Genomic DNA, 20,394 nt, shown 5'->3' with positions numbered 1-20,394 from the left:
CAAGGCTCTATTTATAAAGCCATATGCTGATAATCGTTGGGAGTCTCGCTCTGATCAATCGTCATCTTTAACGTGGTAGGTGAGAATGTTACCACTACTATCATGGTAAACATTCTGAAGTTTACGACAGAAGATCTGCTAGCACTAGGTCAGGGATCCCGAGGTATGTGACCAAATATATGTTCATCGGGTAGAAGCTCGATCCATGTGAACCAATCCTGCGATCAACTGCAAAATATACACTTTGGCGCAATTTAACTAATGAGGATTTTTAGTGTACTTCAGACAAAGTATATCATTTAACATGAATTTTTAGTATAATCAACGCATATTTTGCTTATCTACCCTCATTATTCTAAGTAAAATGCTACAATAACTTGAATATCTACAAGTTATCACACCCCCAAATTTAGAATAATATTTGTCCTCAAGCATATCTTGTACCTAAGAAATTCAAACTTACTCTACAACTCAAAGTTGCACTGACTAGTGATGACATGCAGAAATGCATGTCATCTTAGGCCTTTTACTTAGAATTATGAAGGTTGTTAGGCAGAATATGCGACAATCATGATAGAAATTCACGAGAAAATGAGCTTGCATCTATCAGCATGATGACTCTCAGCTAACCCATTATTCTGCGTTAATTATGTGTTCAATGTTCTATTTTTGTACCTAATGCAGGAAATGGACGCAAACGCAGAAACCAGACTATCGCATAGACGACTACATGCAGGAAACACTCCATCGCAAAGGCAAATGCATCGATCAACGTATGGATGTTGCGGTAATCAACCGTATGCGTCCATCACATGGGAGTTGCGCCCGTCAAGCGATTGCGGTCATCGTGTAGAGTTATGGTATTAAGCGAATGCAACCATTGAATGATTGCGACTACGCGACAACGCATTCTAATGAGATCAATGCAAGGTAGGTGGAATGAATGCATCAATGCATCTACCTCAAGAAAAACCAAAAGATGATGTTGACATTTCACCTACCACGTCGTTGGTGGCAGAGGTTCAGAAAGAACTAACGTGTCAAACGTCAGACTCAGAGCAGTCCAATTAATGTTGTCGGCGACCTAAGCTCTATAAATAGAAGCCGACGAGCTGAAATTCAAGTTATCTAGGGTTTTCGCCCAAGGTTGAATCCAAGGTTTTCGCCGGAGGTTCGCCTAGGGCGGATCCTTGCGATCCAGACAAACCCGTGAGAAGAAGTTTGAGAGTTCTTCACCCTCTTTATCGATTCCGAGTGACTACCGGAGCCTTCGACTGGAGCTAGATCTCGAGAGAGTTAATTCCTCCGCCCATCCATGGCACCACTGACAGCCTTGACGCACATCCGTTGGGAGTCTTTGCTTCCAGCTGGTCATTTCCTTCTTCTTTCTTTTCTCATATTGTATTGTATGACATTTTGGAATTAAGGAATTAATACAATCTGTTTTCAATGCATTTCTCTGTTCCTTCGACTCCATCTTCATCTTTTTTGCTTAGCATCTTTACTTTCATTGCAACACTTAGTGGGAGTGCTTGGGTATTGCATACTTAGTCATGTGGATTAGGAATATGAAACATGTAGCAACCCACCGAGAGGTGTGCGTTGCGCGAGTATGTGAGTAATCTTATTTGCTTAGTGTGAAGCTACTGCAACGCCTGTCTATAGGCTAACGCATTGCTTGTTTATGAATAAAGTCAGCAATAATCAACTGCCCGGGAGGGTAAATGGTTGGACGCATTAAGCAAGGCATGCATTGTTCACTGGAGATAGGAGTAATCTTGAGTCAACCAAGTTCATGCGTTTGTCTTGTTTTATGTTGTACCCAACACCTCTTTAGAGCTACTCGAAAGAGAGTCTAAAGAAAGAACCTAATGACTCAAGAGAGCTAGGTTAGAATCTAGACTCGAGAGAACAAGATTAGATCGGCATAAGCAAGAGATAGGGACTTAGAGATAAGCTTTGTTTATCAACACTGCATCACATGTACCCTAGTAATAGGTTTAATATTATGTGGTTGCCTTATTCATGTGTATGTCACTCTGTCATTGCATAAATGAGAATAGAGGGTTATGTGAAGGTTCTATAGACTTATTGCATATATCGCATGCGTTCTAGCATTAGAAGCCATAGCATTCACATCGAGAGGTGGTTTACTATTGTATATATGTTGCATGATCGCATGGCTTGCGTTGACTAGGGTTGCCCTTGTGGCCACTCTTAAGGGTTGCAATGAAATCATCTCCTCATTTTATCTATTTTCCCACACATTTATTTCATGTCAAGGTTTGTCATATCTCTACCTTTCATGCTATTCTCATTGCATTGTCTGTTAGATAGGAGTAGGAGTAGGATTAACTTAGCAACATCCCCTCCATTCTTTTATTTAAACCACCGCATGCACATTACCACAAACATATAGCTACAAGTCCCTGTGTTCGACCTCGGGTTACCCGAGAAACTTGCGTTCGCGTTATACTTGGCGTGAGCGCAAGAAAACTTGTGGAAGGACGCATGGTCATCGCATACATTCATTAACGCATTATCAGTTCAACGCATGACCATCGTCGCATGACTATCAATGCATATCTTAGGAACATGCATCGCATACCGCGTCCACTAGATTTTGGTTGTCGAGTAAAATTGACTTCTAATTCCCCTCCATCAACTAGCTTCTCAGAATGCTTTTCACCTGCACTTCTATTTCAAGCTACATTTTTCTCTTGAGCCTGGCCACTTCTTTAAGGAAATATTTTCTTAGTTTGAATTCGGAAAACGTTTGCTCAAAAACCTTGTTCTCATTTCGAATGCTTTTGTATCCTCTTTTTCTTTTGTATGCGTTTATTTTGAAAAGACAAGCAATTTTAACACTTTGCAGTTACTTATTCAGATTATTGCTAATTTATCCTTGTTCTCATTTCGAATGCTTTTGTATCCTCACGGTTGCTAATTTATCAATGTGAAAAAAGATACAGAATAAAGATGAATTATAAAAGGATAAGGCATGAAAAATAACAAGGCAATAATAAATACAAGCAGAACGGTGAACACACATAAACATTGAATTCATGTTATATATAAAGATAATGCACTGAATTACAAAATTTGTTGATATAATCAAAAGAAACAAAACATAGATAAAATCAATGTCCAAAACAACACCCCCAAATTTACTGTTGCTTCGGAGGGTCATCATCTCTATGTTTAGAAGTAGGGAAAGGATCATTGTAAAAATGCAGAGGGTTGCGGAGATGGATTGGGACAGCGGGACCATGGAGGTAAGAAGTTAAGAAATTAAAGCACTCATGGTTCCGCTCAGTTTGGAGGCATGGAATTGTCGTGTGATATAGACATCTTGCTGCAGGGAGTTAACGGATTGTCGCAGAGGGCATAGTTGGTAATTGAGTTCGACGTGAATGAAGTCCTTTAACTCCTTAAGGTTGATGATTAGGGCGGATGGAGGTGATGAAGGAATACAGCAAGGAGACTGATGCGTTGAGATGTCCAAATCTTCACCAGCTTCGGTTTGGTGCTAGTTGGATGGGCCAGTACCCAAATCGAGTGGGCCATCAGATTGGTCCATAAGATGTGGCAAAGGAGATTTTTCCTTAGAATTGGCAGAGGGAGACTTCTGCGGTGAAGGGGGGGCTCCGTTGTTACTCAGCAGAAAATTAGCCTCATTGATCACTGGGATGGGGAAGCAAACTCAAAGTTTCAGGCAAAGAGGAGAGAAGAGGAAAATGGTCTTGGAGCGCAAGGGTGTGTAGCGGCGATGGAGTATGGAACTGTTCTGCAAGATTATGGTGCTTAGGACTAGTTCCGACCACTTCCTTGACTTTGGCCTTGGACCTTTGGTGTTTGGTTGGAGGAGGTTGAGGGTCATTTAAGTCAATGAGGGCTAGGCATTTGGGGGCTTTGGCAGGTTCAAGGCAAAGTGAGAAGTTTCTTAACAATCGACGCAAGATCTTATTAGTGATAATCCCGTTTACCTTTGATATGGGTTCTTCTTCAATACCAAAGCCTACGCATAGGAAAAAGGCTTGTGATGGTCTAAGGAAAGAAGAATTTTCCTCTGAGCTTGTCGAACTTCCCCGTATTTGTGATGCTATGATGCGTCCAACGTCAATGTTGACGCCTCTTGCGATGCAGTAGGCAACCATCAGATGATCCCTTGATACTATTTTTTCATGCATTTTGGGGATCAACCATCTCTTAACCAAATAAACCCACAACCTCCGTTCTGGAAGTAATTGATCAGAAGCTAAAGTTTGGATGCTATTTGGGGAGATCTTCCACATGAAGTTAGGATTTGTAGGAATCCTCAACGCATCATCCATATGTCCAGCGTCTAGCGCTTGTATTAACATGTTACCCGGTTAATAGCTCATTGATATTATTGGTGCTGAATGGAACACAGTGACCAGACATGGTCACCACATCGTCCTCCTCATGCAGGCTGCCCTGGTAAAAGGCATGCACAATATTAAGCATAATGATTGAAGGACTCTTGTAGAAGTCCTCCCATCTCAGCTCTGCGATGATGCTGGTGATGTAGTCGAGTAGTGGTGATGGCGTTGGGAAGAACTCCATTTTAGCAACATGTTATTTCCTTCCTTCTTCTTCCTTTTCTTTGTTTTTTATTTTCTAGTAGATGACTCGGCCATCTTCTCCTTGCCCTTTGCTTGGGCTTTTGAGTCTCTTGGGCGCTCATCAACTATGCGCCCAACTTGTTGTTTCTCCTTTTCTTTCTCTTTTTGCTCTTTCTCCCATTAAGATTTTCAATTCTCTTCTCCTCTTTTCAACGCAAAATTTTCTCCTTCCTATGCGCATCTATTTCTTCAAGTCTTTTTCTCTCTTCTTCTTCCTTCTCTTCCATCTCTCGAACCAACTCTTTGCTTACTGCCTCAATGCATTCATCTTTTTTCTTCTTTTTCTGCAAAGCTTCTTCTGTCAACCTCCTCGCTAAGTCATTGGTGTAGCCTCCTCGCTAAGTCACTGGAGGCAATAATCAAGTAGGTTTTTTCCATCATCTCCACATTTGTTTTCTTTTCCTTCTCCTTCTGCTCTTTTTTCCATTCGATGCGCTTAGCTTGCCGCGCATAGGCCAAGTCCACAAAAGTTCTAGTTGTGGTAACCTTAGGACCAGTCACTTGTTTATCTTCCTTGAGCTCAACAACCCTTTTTTCTTCTTCTCTTCTTCCTAACCTTCAGATGAGATACTCATATGAATCATCCTCGTCTTCTTCATCCCTTGGTTGGGCCTCAAATGCAGCCACCTTTTCTCGTAGGAGCTCAACTTTAACTTACGATGTTGGCTCAGTAGACTGCATCGCCAATGGTTATTCCACCCTTGTGGTGGTGGACTACTCCTAAACTATTTGACGCTAGACCTGGTGCTAACACCTTTCTTCTCTTTTTCACCTCTTTTCCTTCTTCCTGTTTTTTTTTTTTCTTCCTTCACTTTGGCTTCCTTTTACTTTTCCTCCTCTATCTTCTTTTCTTTTTCTTTCTTCCTCACGGTCAATTCCTCCACCACCGGCTTGATAGGTCCATCATCAAGGTCCACTGGCACTTTCCCTTTAGGATCCCTGGCCACAAGAGCTAACCCTTGCGGCAACACCATTACTACTTTATCCTGGTGCTCTTCTCGCCTTGCTGGCTAGTTGACTACTCCTACCTCCACCAAACCACCATCCTTTTCGATGGTGCTTAAGATACTGCCAAACACTTCCCTATCATCTTTCCTCTTAAGTTCACTTTCAGAGGGAAGCGTTGGCGTGACTAGGGCAGGATTGTTGGTGGGGACACTCTCCTTACGATGTCCCTTGCGGCTATGCGATGAGGTCAAAATGGTCGAAGAAGAGGTGGGTTTACGGGTGATGGGTTTCAGACGGGAGAGTGGCGATCGAGTAATCTTCTGTTGGGCTGGCAGTAAGGTAAGCTTTTTCCCTTACAGACATGGTGTTCAAAGTCGACATACCAGAGGTGTTTGGTTGCGAAGGGAGGCTTCCGATGTCCTGAGAGGCGAGACCTTCGGTATTTTTGCTTTGAGAAGCCATTGATTTAGGTGAGGTAGTGGAAGAACGGAAAAAGAGATGATTGGAGATGTTGGGAACTTGAGTGCTCAGAGGGGTTTAAGGTTTAACGGATCTGATGAAAGTGATAAAAGAATAAAGTGGAATGAGCGAGGATTTTATAAAGGCTGAGGTCGGGAATCGCAATCGTCGAGGGTAACGATGTCATTTCATGATATTTCATTAAATGCGAGTCAGACGAAAGGACGTTTCGTCATGTGGCGCACTCGATAGCCCTCGAGAGTCGAGTCAACAGAGACCCTATGCATTCCATGCGCCGAATTTAATTTATTTTAACTTATCGCATAATAATATGAACACATAATTCATTTTCGTCGCATCAAACATAATTCAATGCATCAGAAAAGAATTCAATTTCAAATTCATCCAACTCAAGATTGGGGTTAAGTCGTCCTTGGAAACGTTGGAGTTAAGTCGTTGCAGGGATTCTTCAGCACGAGCGATTAAGGTTGCCCGTCTAGGTCAATGGTTTTCTTGTCATAATCCACAGAGCCTATGTAATAAGGTTTCACTCATTGTCCTTGTCATTCATCAATTCCATGACTCCATGGGGGAAGACATGGTCTGAACCACTTTGATTTAAGCTTACCTCGGAAAAGATGAAGATGAGAGTTAAAAACTAACACTCATTGGCCAATAGTTAGATCTTTCTTACAAATCATGTTGTCATGCCACCGCTTAGTCCATTCCTTTTAGAACTTTGCATTCTCGTATGTGGTGAACCGCCATTTCGCAAATTCGTTCAGTTGGAGTTTTCGAGCCTCTCCTACACTTGCTATATCCACATTTAACTTGTTCAGGGCCTACTGCGCCTTGTGTTCTAGTTCCAATGGGAGATGGCATGTCTTTCCAAAGACTAGCGTATAAGAAGACATGCAAATAGAAGTCTTGTACATGGTTTTGTAGGCCCAAAGAGCATCGTCTAATCTTTGCGTCCAATCCTTCCGAGAGGTGTTGACCCCCTTCCAATATGGATTTTATGTGAAACCCGAACCCTATTTTCTCTACTTAAATATGTTTATTGTTGAGATTAGTAAAATAAGGGGTTAAATATTTGAGTTAAATTAGAACTGTAGGGAAATGGGTAAAGGAATAAGAAAGTAGCTTAAGGTGCAAGCTTGAAGGGAAAAGTTTTGCTAAACTATGCTTTAGAAGAGGAAAATTATCCAAGTATAGTAGCTAAGAGCCATATAATGGCTAAGTGTTGGTGATGGAAATGGTGGCCAATCGTGGAAGTAGCCTAGACGTTGAAGGGCCAAGCATCGAGTAAACTAAGGTAAGCATTGAGTAAACTAAGGCAAACATCAAGTAAGCACTAGATAAGCATCAAGCAAGCACTAGGAGAGTATCGAGTAAAAGCCATGCATGATTGAGGAAGGATCATGCATCAAGTATGCGTGATCAAGGAAAGGCCAGATCGTGCATCAAGGAAAGGCCATTGTGCATCAAGTAAGGGTCATTGTTCATCGAGTATAGGCCAAGTGTGAGCAAAGAAGCGCTCAGTTGTGCACAAGGATAGGCAGTGGGCAATGAGCATAAGGTGCTGGGCATGCGGTGAGGCTTGTGATGTGTGTTAACAATACTGTGCGATGCTCATGTGATGTCAAGGCCATAAGACCATGCGATGAGGGGGACTATGCATTGACAAGTATGCGCCAACCATAAGGCTAAGCGTGGGAAGGAGAATGCGGTCATTTGGACTATGTGTTGGCCTTGAGAAGCTAATTGGATGCATATGACTCGCGAGGCATGAGAGACATGTTGGACGCATGGAGTAGTTGGCCAAAACCATTCGAGGTTAAGTGATGGTCGAGCCTAGCTATGTGTTGAAGAGCTTTAGTCATGCATCGAGTTAGCCTTGATATTCGTTGATGTTGAGGGTAAAGCCATGTGCTAAAGCTATTTGAGGTTAGTTGGTTGCATTAGAAGGCCATGCGACAAGGCTATGCATTGGTCTTGATGGACACATGTGCCAAGGGTAAGCCTGCGAGAGGAAAGGTGTGTGACCAAGTAAGGGTATGTGATGGTATTGAGGTTAGTGTGACGCATGAGAGGTGATGCGTTGGCCAAGACTTGCATTCAAGCAAGCATGCAACCATGAAAGAGTTTATGCGATGACAAGGAAAACTTGAAGAGTAAGGCTGGGTTACTAACTCATCCGAACATGTGGCTTGCTAAGGGATGTCTTGGACTTCATGCAAGGTGAGGTGGATACATGAGAGGACATGCAAGGTGAAACATGTACATTGGCTAAAGGCGAGGAAGACACTTCAGGGCTAATGTGGCAAGAGGTTGCCACTGGCAGCACGAGAAGAGGGCACTTTGACTTGCAACCAAGCTGGAGGTATCAAGTTGGGAGGAGTTTTGGATTCCTATAAATAGGGAATGTTGGGGCGATCAACTTTCACGATTCCCTCGTGCCATTTGAGTGAAATTAGTGTGAAAGTACTAAAAAATNATTCCCTCGTGCCATTTGAGTGAAATTAGTGTGAAAGTACTAAAAAATGACTGTAGTTAGAGGCCCCAAGCTACCATTGTAATTGAAGTTCCGAAGAAGGAGGAACATGCGTTGAAAGTCAGGCGGCACAGTTGATTGCATATGCTTATTGCCCAGCATTTTTGCGCGTCCTCACCAACATGAGTGCTCGTGTGCGCCCTTGCCAGACGCACATCTGGACAGATGCATCCCAACGCATGTCTGCACTTTTTTCACTTCCCAGCACGGGTCTCTCTCTCTCAACTAATGATATGCTTAGTTATGAAATGTTAGATGATTGTATGAAAGCTAGGTTAATGAAGGGAGATGAACAAAAGGGTTCTGTTTTAATTGAGGATCAGAATAGCTATGCCTTCCAGATGTTAAGGCTATGCCTTTAGAAAAGATAAGTTAAAGTTATACAGATATGATGTGTTTGTCTAGTATTCAGTTCAGTTATCAACTTCCAATTTGTGCATAAGTTTTATGGTATGTATTAAGTCACTCACTGGGCTTCATGAAGCTTATTCTTTTCTTTCATGTTTTTCTTCCCAGGTAGCGAAATAGAGGAGTTCTAGGGTGCTACTAAGGTCAAGGTCTACCACGCCACAACCACACTTCCGGATTTAAGTTGTTGTTGTAAACATTTGTAGTTAAGTCTAGAAGTTGTATAAGCGTTATACTATTGTAATAAAATAAGTTTAGCCAAACAATTGTTGTTTATTTACTTGTCTTTAAGTTTAGTGAGTGAAAAAGGTTCAGATGGGCAGTAGGTATCACAAAAGGGCAGTATCTTCCGTCCTCATGCCTCCTTTCGGGTTAGAGAGATGAGCTCGATAGGGGATGTGCCATTTTATCTCCCTGTTGGATACTTTCGCCTAATCGTTACCCTGCGATGGTATGCGGTTGCGACCCTGTATTTCACATTGAACTTAAGCAGCAAGTTAGAAATAATGTGGTTGATAAAATGAGTACCTTCGTCACTAATAAATGAATGGGGCGTCCCAAATCAAGATAAGATGTTCTTTTTTAGAAACATGGTCACAATGGCCATATCATTCTTAGGACAAAAGATGGCCTCCACCCATTTGGAGACGTAGTCAACGACTACCAGGATGTGTTGATGTCCATCAGAGGCTGGGAAGGGACCCATAAATCAATGCCCCGCATATCAAACAACTCTACTTCCAGAATCGAAGTTAGTGGAATTTCTTTTTTGTTTGATATGTTATTAGTTCGTCGACATCGATCATAGTTCACCGCGTAGGCTGTTGGGTTTTATGCCCTAAAACTCGTAGATAGTAAATGTTATCAATTGACTGCCATAAAAAAAGAGTTATCAATGTAAATTTAAAAAATGTTATTGATTGCGTTGTATTCTATTTTGTCTTAATAACCCTAAATCCAATAAACTAACATCCAAGGTTATTTTATGAGTCTTGAACTGTATGTGGAGACATATAGGGATCAATGTTCAAGAAACAGCCTAAAGGGTCTATTGTATAAGGATAAGGCTGGGCACCTTATCCTGGTGACACTATAGATACGACCCACTTTGTATTTGATACAAATGCAATGATCCAAAACGTACGTGTAGGTGAAACATGAGTGGAGGTATCATATGCATTTAATACAACCCACTTTGTACAACCCACTTTTTATTTGATACAAACGCAATAATCCAATGAGTTCGTGTAAGTGACACACGAGTGGAGGTATCCTATACAATGAGTTTGCATATGACCAGACTATGAAGTAGTAACCACTAGATGTAACGTCATCAACTAGTTTGGTTCCTATTTCAATTGGATAACCTAGGCAACTTATTCTTCATCCTTAGTGTATCATGAACCCTTGTTCACAAGGAATTGTCCTTTGATAGATGAGAGTGGCCAGTTTGCCAACTCAATAAGCCCAACATTTTAGGGACAAGATCGAGTGAGGAGCTATGAACATAATAATACAAGATGGAATTCACTTCTTCTCGACTTCAACGTAAGTAGATGAGTGTTCCCTTAAGTGGTGTCTCCGGGACTTGAACAAAAGACTCTACCCTCTCATTGGCCTGAGAGAGATTTCTATTTATTTGGTTGGACCACAAACAGGTTGTTTATTAGAGAAGCACCGGTACTTATGGAGTTAGAGGTAACCCAAGGATAAAATGGTAATTTGACCCAGTTGGCGTTAGAAACACTCATGAAGAACTAACTTGCTATATTGGTCTATATCCATGGACACAAAAATATATCTGTAGTGAGAAAAACGCAATTGTGGGTCTTTAGTAGAGTGTACTCACAGTTAATAAATATTGATCGAATTGGTTAATGAGTTTAGCAAATTAATTTCATACCGTTGGAGCTTCTGATCTGCAAGCCCACTAGGTCCCCTTGTTAGCTCACTAAAGGATATTAAAGAGAGTATTTGAATTGTTTAAATCAATTTGACGAAATTGTATGTTAATGTGATTAATATGTAATTGATTATGGATGTGATCTATAATTTAAATTAAGTTGGAAAGAAATATTTGAACGAGATTCAAATATTTAATTCAAGTGAATTAGATTTATAAAGAATTAATTAATTAAATTAATATAGGGGTGATGAACATAATCATACGATGTTTATTTATGTTAATTAAACATATACATTAAATTGAATTTAATGTATAAATGGTTATTAATTAATATGCTAATTAATTAAATAAACGTTATTTAATTAATTGAGCACAAGGGTAAATTGGGAAAGACTTGGAGAAGGAGTTAACCTTTCTCCATATAAATTCTTCCTTATGGCCCTTTTAGGGAAAGAGTTAACCTATCTTTACTCTCTAAGAGAATTCTCTCTGCCTCTTCGTCTTCTAATAAGTTGGATACCACCTATCATTCTATTGGAATCCTTGAGAATAATAAGGTTATTCTCGTGATCGTGTCCAAGTTCAATTTAGAAGAAGTTCGTGCCAAGATCGAGAGGATTTTTTGTGGAGCTCAGGAATCTGCAAAGGTATGAATAATTTTCTCTTAGTTTCCCTTCTCGATTTTTTAGATCCAACTACCCTCTACCTCGATCAAATCGAAATGATTTAATCGTTTTATTTAATGCATTTTCAACCTTAGCCTTGTACTCCTTAAATTTTTCAAGAGCTTCAGGCTTATGTTGCATTAAATATACCCATATCTAGAATAATAATTAGAAAAAGTGATGAAATATGCTAATCCTCCTCTTGCCTTAACATTCAACGAACCACAGAGGCCTGAATATACAAGTTCCAAGGGTTTTTTTTTTTTTTTTTTGGCTCTATGACCTTTTGCAGTAAAACAACTTTTAGTCATTTTTCCTTCAAGGCATGACTCACATAGAGGTAAAAAATTTTCTTCTAACTCGCTTAGAAGTCCATTCTTGACCAGTCTCCCAATCCTATTGAGATTTATGTGTCCTAATCTTAGGTACCAAAGATAGGCATTTTTCTTAGGAGAAATTTTGTCTTTTATTTTTAGTTATCACAGTTTTAAACAGTTCAATATTAAGGATAACTTTAGTTGCTAATGGTCTTAGCACATAAAGATTGTCTTCCAACTTAGCAGAACAAAGTTCTATACCATTTTTAGAAATAAACGCTTTATTTAAAAAATATATATACGAAATAATTTTGTTCAATTAAACACTACAAAAATTAAGCTCCTCTTTAAACTAGGAACTACATATATATTGTCCAACAAAATATAACTTTTCTGTAAAGTAAGCTGGAGTCCTCCCACTGCCCTAGCTGATACGACATGCCTAGTTCCAACACGCATCGTCATTTCCCCAGCATCCAGTTGCCGCCAGGAACTAATTTCTTGAAATGAAGAACAAACAGGTTAGTGACACCTGAATCTATTATCCAGACTGAATCATCATTCTCCACTAAACAAGTCTCTAAAACAAGTAAGTCACATTTACCTTGCTTTGCCTTCTTCTTTTCTACAAAGTATTTGAGACAATTCCTTTTTCAGTGTCCCTGCTGGTTATAATGGAAATAGATTCCCTTTGTATCCTTGACTTTACTGCCCCTCTGGGAAGTAGTTGGTGGGTTAGCTTTCCCCTTTCCACCTTTCTTCTTCTTCCATTTTTTGGTACCGGAAGAAAAGACACATACTTAGTTCTAGAGGTCGAACCTCTAAAGAATTTTTTAGAGGACGAGGCAACATTTGCTTCTCCTTTCTGTTCCTTGACTTTCATTAAGGACTGGAAAATCTGTAGCTCATTGAGCAAAGTAGTCAGGTTGTAATCAATCCTTTAACAACATTGCTATGAAATTGCAATAAACTTTTAGGTAAAGTTTCTAGGATGAAGCTAACCTGGCTGACCTCATCGATGACAGACCCATTCATCTCTACAATGTTAAAATGGAGGATCATGTTGAGAACGTGTTCTCGAACAGATGCCTCTCCTTGCATACGGACATTGAAGATTTATTTAAAAGCCTCATGCCCGAGGGACTCCATGATCTCCCGAGCAGTGAGCATGCCACGGTTGTCCAAATATTCCTCGCAGACTCCATGATCTCCTGGGCAGTGAGCATGGGCTCATGCTTCTTGGCCAAGACTTCAGAAAGGTTTGTCAAGATATACACTCAGGCCATTTATTTACCCATATCCAACGCTCGTATGCCTCTCCAATGTTTCGAGTGTCATTTTGAGCTAGTACTGAAGGACATTTCTCCACCAGGACAAATCTCAGGTTATCGATTATTAGAATTGTGTTAATCGTGTTTTTCCAAGTGATGTAATTATCGCCTGTTTACTTATCAGTGACGAGTATGTTTGATGTAGTGGAAGTCATTTTGTAAATTTGCTTAAACATACAATTTATAAGTATTCAAGCATTACCCATTTGGAAAAACTAATCAAATTTTAGCAAAATAATTTAATGCACCCTATATGACAACTATTTTGCAATGATGTTTTAGTGAGGTAAGGTAAAAGTTATTGTAGGGTGATCAAGTACCCTTTCACTAAAATGAGACCATCTCAACCAATATACAGAATAACTTCTTGTTACTATAACTATTAATCACCATTCTTCGGTCCAGAAACTATTAACTAGTTTAACATTTTCTTGTAAGTGTAACCCCTCATTTTAGATTTTAGAGTTCCGCTTCAATGAACCAACTGTAGGGAAAAACCTATTGGGGCAAAAACTAAAATAATCCTATATATTTCTAGAGATTGAGTAAAGAGTCATGCAAATATCATCCATAGGGGGACACATGCAAAGGTGCCTCGAGGCCAAGTATTAAAAGTTACTACAAACTAATGAAAGAGACCGAAGGATGTGTTGACACACGTCCGGCTCCCACTTACTATAAAACTCACCCCATTCACCTTGGTATTGACCTATACAAACACCACCCGTAGAGGGACACAAGCAAAGGTACCTCGAGGTTGAGTATAGATCTCACGGTGTGAACTTTGAGGGAGAAACATGAAAAAGAAAAATGAAGTATCATGTACCCCATTTTTCTCCCACTGAGTGTTTTTACCTAGAGTTACTTTAACTTAGGAAAAATATAGCTACTTATTTTTACTAAGCGTCTCTTTAAATTTGCCCGAGTAATAGTTACTTTGGATAGTTAAACAACTTTGATGAATGTTTATTAAACATTTTAAGAAACTTCAATAAAGCAATTGCATGCTTATAGCAAATCTATCTAATTCGCCTTTCCAGGTTAGTTCCCAAGTAAGAGTGTTCTGTTTCCATCAACTTAAATACCCCAGCCTAGACAAAACTAGCTTTAGACAAAAGGTCATTTGTAGATACATTTGTTACAAATTTAATCTTTTAATTAAAACCAATTTAATTCTATTAAACTGATTAAAATATTAAATTAATTTCTAATCTCATTAGAAATATTGTGATCTTAGGTCTATGTGAATCATGTTTTAAAAAATGATTTTAACCTAAGTCTGCATGCAACTCTGAATTATTGATTTTAATGTATAATTTCATTTAATTATAACGATTATAAAATAAATGAAACAAATTAAAATCATACGTTGCATTGAGTGTCATACTTAATAAAATTATAACATTTACAAAATTATCTAAAGTAGTGTCATGCTTCATGCAATTCCCATTTCATTATTTAACATACATTTTTATATACTAAAGTAGTGAAATAATAAAATAACATTCATACATACATCCAACTATATATTATAACTCTTGTAATATACATGATGCATGACAATGTTATTATGTATGCAAGCAAATATTATAACACTTATATTATTTGACGCATGAACATGCTAAAAATTAAATCATGCAACTATATATTATAACATTTATAATATAAATGATGCATGAGTAATACATAACCTACGGTGTAATTTTACTATATGACATACATGATATATATAATTAAAAATAAATCATACATCAAATGCATAATTTAAACAACAATTTACGGACCGGGATTGGACTCCTAAACCATTAGTTAAATTAATATAACATTCATATTAATTTAATTAATAAAAAAAACTAAATATTACATAAATAATAGCTTAACCAATTCGAAACAAGTGAACGAACCTTGAACAGCACGAACTGAACCGTCCAAAACCCGAACCACCCGCGAACCACTCAAACCAAGCAAACTGGACGCGAACCACCTGAGCCACAAACCAAACCGCGCATGACTTGAAATTTTTTTTTTGTCTCGGAGCGTTGCAATGCTACAAAAAAAATGTTTTATCCGCCTCATCACAGCGTTGCAATGCGACTGTACAGTTGCGATTTGCTTCGATTCTTCTCTGATTTAGGCTTCAATTCTCCAAAAAAACACTGTAATCATCACGAACGACTCAATACAACAAATTTGCAGACTCAATCGTAATTAATACCCAAAAACAATGGGTCTTTACAAACCAATTGTAAAGAAAGTTGTAAATCTAAAGTCTAATCCCATAAACATCCACAAATTGCATTGACATTCATCAACATGAATAGAATGCAACCCACCAAAACATTGTAAATTAAAATTCTATAAAAATAAAATTGGGACCAAGAACGCCAATTTGATACCAATTGAAGGAACTGTGAGGTCCGCGGCGAAAGTGAGATCGTTCCCAATTTTAAATATTTTACAAAATAAAAATTTATAGAACAATAATTATGCATCAATACAATATCTACAACATGCTTATTAGAAAGGAGGAAGAAGAGAATAAGAATAAACTTACCTTTGAAGCCAATAGTCTTCACGTAATCACTCCCAATTGATCATGAACGTTCGAAATCTCAATCTTCCAAAAACTGTAACAAGACACCACCGCAAGTTGAACCTTATGTATTTTTCTTTAGGGGTTGAGAATTTCAGGAGGTGTAAGCTCTAAAATCTTTTGGGAAGAGGGACATATTTTAGAGAGAAAAAAAAAATCTTTTTGTGAGTTCTTGGAGAACAACAACTTAGACCATTCTGTGTGAAGACATGCAAAAATTATTTATTTATTTTTAATAAATTATTCAATATATATATATGATAACCACCTTATCATATAATATATATTAAACTATATGTTATATCAAATATAACATATAACCTATAGTTTTTATTTCTCTCAATAATGCATGGTATTTAATATAAAACACATTTATACTAATATAATTATATGAATCCTATCCATATAATTAATATTCGAATCATATTCAAATACTTAATTCCTTTCAATATAAACTTTATATTATAATATATGAAATACATTATATTAATTATATCACATATAATTAATTTAAATTAATTATATCATATATAATTAATTCCTTCAATTAATTTGAACAATTCAAATTAATCCAAATTAATTCTCAATAATCTCTGTTAAGGTATAGAGGGGACCTTGTGGACCTGTAGATTAAAGCTCCAATGGTACTCTAATAACTAAATTAAAATTCTTTAGTTAAATTATACAAAATTCATTAACTTCACTCCATTGAAGATCGACGGTTAGGCCAAATTACAGTTTTGCCCCTATAGTTACATCTAACTCCTTAAGTACCACTGACCCTTCTAATGAACAATAAGTCATAGTCCAACTATGAATAAACTCCTCTCAGATTAAGAGAGGATGTGGCAACACATTATTCAAGCCCCGGAATCAGCCCTTAAAGAAGCAATTTATCTACTTACCCTGACATTAGGGAAGGAGTGAATTCCGTCTTGTGTAGCTGTGTTCCCAACTCCCTAATCAGACAAATTCACAAAATGGTAGGTTTATTGAGTCGGCGATCTGGCCATTCTCACGCATACAAAGCAAAGGACCACCTTCATAAGCAGAAGTTCACAACTCAATCAAGATTCAAGTCATATCACCTATGGTCATCCTAGTGAAATGTATGTCTCTACTATTAACATTATTATATAAAGAGACTATTTATTTTGTGGTCGGTCTTATACAAACTCTTTTGTATAGAACACCCTCGCTCACATATCTCTACATGAATGATCAGGATCAGATCATTTGTAATACTTTACAACAATTGTAACATCTACAAAGCGGGTCGTATTCGTAGTGTCACCAAGATAAGATACCCAGCCTTATCCGTCTACTACAGAGCATTTAGGTTATCACTTAAACATGATCCACCTGTATGTCTCTACATACATGTTTAATCTACATATGATAACCTTAGATGTTAATTTATTGGTTTTGTGGGTTAATGTTACTAAATGTCGAATAAAATATTTCATATTTTATTAAATAAATAAATTGTTTGTACATTACAGTTACAAACTACAAGACCCACGAGATTTAGAGCATCAACCCCAACACTACGTTGGTTGATTATTACGTGTTTCTAATGTAGAATTCACTGTGTAGAGTCACCTTAATACTCGAGATGGGGTCTACAAATAGATTAAGAATAAGTCGACATTGCATGCTATCGTACTATGAGGGGAAGAAGAAACGTACAAGGATTATGCCGTGGGTAAATTTGACGTCAAGTGGTCAGATGTAGATTTTGTGTATACGGCAACAAACATCGGTGGACATTGGATGTTGATTGCATTTGACCTAAATAGAGGCCGGTTGTTCGTATTCAATTCACTAGCATCCATGAAATCAAAGAAGAAGTTGAAGTTTGGCCTTAAACCATTGACTTACACCCTACCATCACTCCTTCACTATTGTGATTTCAAACGTTGGAAGCCGGACATAGAAGCATCTCGTTGGAAAATATCCCGACCTACTACTATGAACACACAGCACGAGTCGCTAGATTGTGGAATATTTGCACTCAAATTCCTAGAGCATTTGGTGTCGAGTAGTGATCCTTCTGTAATCACTTAAGAGAAGTTGGGTGACTATAAGATGTAGTTGGCATGCCAGATGTGGGCGAAAACTCCATATTATTGATGTATATTTTACATATGATGTATATAAATCTCAATGTAATTTTGTATATAAATCTCAATGTAATTTTGTATATAAATCTCAATGTAATCTTACATGTGATGTATATAAATTGTCATGTTAAGTAAGAGAAGGCGAGATTAGCGAGAGCGACACTAAGGAGAGCGAGACATTTACAGAAATGATGATAAAGAGACATAAACATGTTAAGTAACGTTACTAGAGAGAATGAGGTTAGCAAGAAAGAAACTAAAAGAGAGCGAGACATTTACAAAAATGATGATAAAAAGAGAGCGCGAGACTAGCGAAAGCGGCACTAAGAGAGAGTGAGACATTTACATAACAAGTCATAAAGAGATATGAAGTTTAGTCACATTACTAGAGATAGCGAAATTAGCGAGAGTGACACTAAGAGAGATTAAGACATTTACAGAACGAGTCATAAAGAGAGGTAAACATGTTTAGTAACGTTACTATAGAGAGCGAGATTAGCGAGAGCAACACTAAGAGAGAGCGAGACATTTACAGAATGAGTCATAAAGAGATATAAATATGTTTAGTAACGTTACTATAGAGAGTGAGATTAGCGAGAGCGACATAAGAGAGAGCGAGACATTTACAGAACGAGTCATAAATAGATATAAATATGTTTAGTAACGTTATTAGAGAGATCAAGATTAACGAGAATGACACTAAGAGAGAGCGAGACATTTACAGAAAGAATCATAAAGAGATAAAACATTTGAATCTCGACAACGTTTGTACATAAAGCATATAGTGAAGATTAAAAGTGGCACATAGAAAATCAAACTCGATCAAAATTTGAATCATTTCGACTATGTTCAGTATGTGACATTGAATTTCTCTTTCCAAGTCCCATGGATTACTGTCGTCATTGTCTATCGATAATGTTGATGGCTGTATGTTTATAGACAATGGAATATCACCTTATTCTTAGTTAAGCTCATATGATTCCTCATATTGTCTATCCACCATCGTATCATCATAACTCATATTCACATTTTCGTCATAGTTCGATTTTAGTGTTACAAATAGCTGAACTCTATAAAGACCTTCTCGAAAAAGAAGAAAGCGAATAGCACCATCGATTCGTATGTATTATGGAGGGGCTTCATAGTCAAGATTATATTTAACTCTCATGATAACATTAAACTCTGAAGAACTTACATTTGTAACCTATAAATGTGAGCTTTAAGTTCTTCATACTTCAATGTTATAGCTACAATAATTCCTGTTAGCTTGCCTCCAATATATAAATTTTAGTTCTCATCTCAATCACCTCTATATCAAATTAGTAGACACTTTTCTATCATCCTACAAAGCAAGAGAAGCAGATGAATACGTCTAATACACATGGATCTCTCTTGATGTCGCTCTCTCTTGCTCTCGCTCTCATGACTCTCGTTGTCGCTCTCTCTCACTCTTTCTCTCAAAACCCTTAACACTTGGTAATGATCACTCTCACTCACACTCCTTTCGTTATTTTATTTTCATACATTTCTTGAGACCACGTTCCAACAAACACTAACGAAATCACGTTCTAGAAACGTCTGTTCCGTTCTGAAAAATCCATTCTAAAGCCTCTGTTTTTTTTCTAAAAAACTCCGAACTGGAAAACCTCATTCAATAAATCTCTATTCAACAAAATCACAGTTCAAATGAAGTTTAGATTTTAAAGAATTCGCCATTATATGTTTAGTGTGTTAACGATTTGAGGTTTTAGACAGATGATTTCGTGAGAATTGTCAAATTATTCGTACACTGACAAACAATTACATCATGATGAAAGAGAGACAGCGAGAGCAAAATTCATTTTAGCGAGAGTGAGACCAATTTCGTGAGGGAAAATTCTTGTAATTTCATATCGTGATGACGTCAGCGGAGAGTCACTTGATATTTTTTTTTTTTTTTTAAAAAAAAGGATCATTTGGCATTATGCGCCCAAATTTTAGGTAATCAGCCCAAATTCCTCTTATTATTTTAGATAAACAAATATTAAACATGAAAAAAAAAAAAGAGAATATGGAGGTATTGAAGAAGAAAGGGAAGAACAAAGAGGAAAATGAATAAGTAAGATGATGTTAACCGTTTATGTTCATATACTAACAGTAAGGCTATTTTTAAACTTTTCTTTTGTAAGATTAAGGGTGTGTTTGAATTATATTTTCAAGTGTTTAATTTTAAAAAATAAATCATTTTAGAAGAAATTGAAGTATTTGATAACCACTCAAAATAGTTTTCCAAGTGTATTTTAACCGATTTTTATCAAAAGTGTTTAAATAAAAATAAATTTTTTGAAAAACATTTTTTTCTTAAGTTAATACAAATGGGTCATAAGAGTATTTTTGAAACTTTTGAAGGGCCAGAGGTATTTTTTTAACATAAACACATTAACGTTTGCCATTAAAATAATGGT

This window comes from Benincasa hispida, chromosome 11 (assembly GCF_009727055.1).
Source record: "Benincasa hispida cultivar B227 chromosome 11, ASM972705v1, whole genome shotgun sequence".
NCBI classification, from domain to species: Eukaryota; Viridiplantae; Streptophyta; class Magnoliopsida; order Cucurbitales; family Cucurbitaceae; genus Benincasa; species Benincasa hispida.
This window is presented reverse-complemented; position numbering follows the sequence as displayed.